This window comes from Portunus trituberculatus, chromosome 48 (genome assembly GCF_017591435.1).
Source record: "Portunus trituberculatus isolate SZX2019 chromosome 48, ASM1759143v1, whole genome shotgun sequence".
Classification (NCBI taxonomy): domain Eukaryota; kingdom Metazoa; phylum Arthropoda; class Malacostraca; order Decapoda; family Portunidae; genus Portunus; species Portunus trituberculatus.
Genome location: NC_059302.1, coordinates 998,231 through 1,003,085, shown reverse-complemented (window position 1 = coordinate 1,003,085; position 4,855 = coordinate 998,231). Strand labels below are relative to the sequence as shown.

Below are 4,855 nucleotides of genomic sequence, written 5' to 3'. Positions count from 1 at the left end.
TTTTTTTTTCTCCTGTCTCTTGGATTATTCTTTGTCTCGCTTCCCTTTCATCATGACGTAAAGTGAGACAAAATAGCAAGCGCAGTTTATATTAATGTCGTAAGCGATAATGTTCCTTATTTATACTATAGTAGATATCTGAATATTTTTTTTAAAGAATTTATCGTACGAATGACGCAACACAACATGATTTATTTTTATTTTCATTTTTTTCTAGATTACTCTCTCTCTCTCTCTCTCTCTCTCTCTCTCTCTCTCTCTCTCTCTCTCTCTCTCCACCTAACAGCAGAATCGGCTTGGCTTAAGATTCCCTCGCTGCGTCTCTCTCTCTTCTCTCCTTCCCAGCTGCTGACGTTTTTCTTTTCCCTATCCTTGCTTCGTCTTTGAGAGGCGGGAGACTTCCCTTGAGTAGCAACAGTAGTCACGCTCATTTCCTTCCGGAGTGGGCTACTGGATGACGAGGAAGAGTAGGACGACGAAGACGAGGAAAAGGGATGGCATTCTAGGTTTAGTCAAGCGAAGAAGCAAAGACACACGAGCAAAAGCTGTACCGCGTTCCCCTGCCGTCCTCGTCGTCTCTGTAATGTGTGGCGGACTTGGTTAAGCTCGCGAGGGGTGGACGGAGGGGCGCTGGATGGAAAAAAATAGAGAAGGGATGAAAGAAAGGAAGGAATTATGAAGCCAGGACGGAACGAAGGAGGGACAATGGGGATATAAGAGGGATGAAAGACATGACGGAAGGAAGGAAGGAGAAATGAGGGCACGATGAAGAGGAGAGAAGATGGGAATAAAAGGGTGCGGGAGAAAAGAGAGAGAGAAGACGGAAGGCTGAAATGAAGGAGGGCCGCTGGGAAAGACAGGAATGAGAGAGAGAGAGAGAGAGAGAGAGAGAGAGAGAGAGAGAGAGAGAGAGAGAGAGAGAGAGAGAGAGAGAGAGAGAGAGAGAGAGAGAGAGAGAGGAAAAGGTTAATGTTGTAATTAGCTATTTAGTCTTTAGTATTGTCGTAATTAATAAACAACTTACAATAAGAAGAACAGAACAGAGCAAATATTAATGATGCAAACACACACACACACACACACACACACACACACACACACACACACACACACACGAATGTTCAATATAAAGATGAATAAAAACAAAACACATGTAAATTAAACTAACACCAATAAAAGTACATCAAAAACTACCATTAACACGATAATTACTCCAAATAAAGAGTATTAAAGGAAGTTACGATCGAGAACATGGAAGGAAGGCAAGAAAACTGATAACACAAAAGACTCCTCTATTATCCCTCTTACTTCTCTTCAACATTCCCACTTCGTTTTCCCCTCTTCCCTCCCCCTCCTCCTCCTCTTCCTCCTTTTCCCCATCTTTCAGACATAAAAAAGTATGCAACGGGAGGGATTTTGTGAGCAGTGCAACCAATTTCTCTCGGTGGGGCGCTAAGCCTAATCGATCCGAGGAGGAGTGCAGGGAGGGAGGAAGCTTGACTAAAACCAAAGGAGGCACAGCTGCTATGAGGAGGGAGCCCGCATTCACCAAACTTTACCTCCTATTGGTCTATTTAATGCCAGTTTCCTCAGAGAGAGAGAGAGAGAGAGAGAGAGAGAGAGAGAGAGAGAGAGAGAGAGAGAGAGAGAGAGAGAGAGAGAAAGGGCGAATTCCTCTCAGTATGTCGTTTTATCATGAAGTATTTAGCTGTTTTGGTTATTCAAGACACGTTCTGGGTAATAAACAGATGCATGAGTTGAAATAAGACTGTGTGATGGGATGGCCTGCAGCGGAACAACAGAAGACAAGTATTAGGAGGAAAAGATGTGGAGAGAGAGAGCTGGTTACGTGTTGTAATTAGCACTGGAGGCGTCGTTTTTAAGTTAATTTCCTGCCAAACGCATCTTGCCGCATCACGCAACGTTAAGTAGGTAGTGTTTCCAGTGTGGTAATGACATCAAAGCTGAAACGTTCAAAGCAAAGCTAGAGGGCAATTACAGGCGATGAAAACACGTCTCTTCGCGCCGCTGGAAAGGAATTCTGCAACATTTTTTTTTCCCATTACGTGTGAAGGATGCCGGCCAAGTGCGCGCACACACACACACACACACACACACACACACACACACACACACACACACACACACACACACACACACACACACACACACACACACACACACGAGACAGGGTGAAGGAATGAAATGCATCTAAATTGCCGTCTACAAAATAAATCTAAAGGAAAATAAAAAAAAAAAAAAATCTTAAGTAGGAAGGCAATTCAACTCCCAGGATTTCTTTATGCTAACGTTATATTCTTGCAGTCATTCGTCACAAGAAAAGTAACAAACAGCATGGAAAGCCTAGTAAAAGGGTAAAGGACAGGTTATACTGAACCCTTGCATTAGTGAGAAGGACAAAAGACAGCTGGGAATAAGTAGAAAGTCTTGTACGGTAATGCATGCTATATTTTTGTGTGTCTCATGGTTTTGCTGTCTCCGGGGAGTTATTCAATACAGGCTTATTTTCTCTAAGTGTGGCCATGGAATAGTTGAAAACAATAAAAGGCTTCACTTGTAACTGGACTATAATCTTTAAGTAATGGGGCAGTGTGTTGGCTGTACTGACTGGTGCAGACTGGTATTACATGGGCGGCAGAGGAGAAGGCTACGGTGCGACGGACACGGCAAAATGTAACACGACTCTTGCTTCTCTCAATGGAGATTTGTGGACTTGTTGTGGTCGCAGGGAGGACACAGGGAGGCGGTGAGGGAAGAAAGGCAAGGACATCAGCAGCCGCCAGACAGACTCGCCAGCCGCGGGCACTGGACATGATCTCCTTTCTGAACATAATACGTATTAGCTCACTCATACACACACACATAAGAACTATGCCTATAAGCACAAAAATTCTCTATTCCTCTGCTCTGAGTTTACGTGTTTCTAAACATGTGTGGGATGTTTCGTTGAATTTCATAATAATGAACTGTTTTCAGAAATACAGGCTAAAAATAAAGATAATAATGACATCACGGGCTGCCGGAGGAGGAGGAGGAGGAGAGGAGGTGGAGGAGGATGGTGTTCTCATTAATTACACCTTATATTCTATTTCCTCACTATACTATAAGGCATATATAAGTACCCTTCACTATACGATAAGGTAGTTTGCCAATCTCTTAGAGCAATAGCCATCTGAATAACAAAAGAATAAATACATAAACATTGCCCTGAGAAAGATCTTTCCTTGTCGAAAATGATTGCTGACTTTTGCAGAATGTTAGATAAGAACTAAAAAAAAAAGAAAACGATTTTATTACCTTGATGAAAAAGAATCCAGTACGATGTCTGCTTGGAATACACGTTGTTTTTAAGGCTAGTCATCAAATGATTCCTCATCTCACCACCAGTGACCGCTCAGTTCAGGGGTCACAAACACTCACAGGCACTGACTGGCTCACACGCTGCAGATAACACACACATAACAAGTGTAAACATTCAGTGCACTAACAAGCCAGCGTCTCCTAATGAAGAGAATTTAATTGTAATGTTATTTTTTAAATATGTTAAATAATCTATCACAAAATAGCTGCCTCAAAACAGAGTAAAAAAATAAACCTTCAGTAAGAATCGAGGGATCACGAAAGTACTCTGGCTTTCGTAACCTAATCTGGGCAATAAACTTGTATTTCTATTTTGTTTCATAACTCTAAATATATAACGAAATAGTTACACATATACAAATGCAACTTGAGAGAATGAATTCCTACCAAAGACATATATGCACAAGTTATCATTCTTCCCTTGATAGACGTGCAGAAGAGGGAAAAGAACCAAGCTGGGAGTTCACCATTATACTTCACCCTTTTGTGGCTCACTGATGACGTTAAACAAGACCACTATGAGAAAACTCACTTACCACCACAAAATAACAACTAAGAAACCGGTCAGTACTACGAGAGAAACGGTCAGAGTAGTGCAACAATAGGCCACAGGTACCTACCAACCTTCACCTTCCACGCAGAGACGTCCACACTACACATGCACTGGTCGTCTGGTGGCCGGGCAGCTTTTCCGTCCACCACTCGCACCTGCCCCTCGCATTCATTATTTCCGGCAGTTTTACGCTAATGTGATGTTTACGCTTCATTCTAATCCGTCAATCGTTTACTTTTATTATTATCGCCCGTTGTTCCGCGTGGTTAGCGCGTCTAATTCGTCTTGCATTCAAAACAATTACAGTACAAAGGGAATCACAGCTTTCTCAGGGCACCTCGTCTCAGTGTGTGCACCTGACCCTGACTTCACTCCATACAACACGCGCCAACTAACACACACACACACACACACACACACACACACACACACACACACACACACACACACACACACACACCCTGTCTCTCTCTCTCTCTCTCTCTCTCTACTGGATTTGCTTCTTTCCTTCTTCCTTCCTTTAAAACCACTTACTATTTTTCTACATTTCAACACCCATGATTTTCTAATACTATACATTTCAGCGGTGGACAAACGGTGTTTTTTGCAGATATCTAAACGAATCGTTGGATGAGTATGATATTTCAACACACTACCTTGAACATCCGTTCGTAATTTATGGTTAACATACCACAGTGCTATATGTGTTATGTGAGGAGTTTACTCGTGAAAAATAACACAAAGCCGACGAGTCATGTTGACGCATTCCAATGAAAGTGTGCCCCCCCCCACACACACACCTAAACCATTCCTAACCACTATTACGTCTCCCCCGTCTCAGAAGTTCTCGCCCTCTTTATCCCTCCTCTCCTCTCCCTAGCTCCTCGCCTCCCTCACTCCTGTGTCCCTCCCTACTTCTCC

General features: G+C 42.8%; 1 long non-coding RNA gene across 2 annotated transcripts; it reads right to left on the bottom strand.

Annotated features, from left to right (window-relative positions):
• Window positions 1-301: 301 nt before the first annotated feature.
• On the bottom strand, window positions 302-4,297 carry LOC123498734. Of its 2 annotated transcripts, none has more exons than XR_006672781.1 (3): window positions 4,002-4,297; window positions 3,319-3,462; window positions 302-630 (listed from the first exon to the last, which is right to left on the bottom strand). It is a non-coding gene; the product is annotated as an uncharacterized LOC123498734 (long non-coding RNA). The 2 variants fall into 2 exon arrangements; XR_006672780.1 differs by lacking the exon at window positions 302-630 and adding an exon at window positions 2,435-2,844.
• Between the last annotated feature and the right edge of the window lie 558 nt (window positions 4,298-4,855).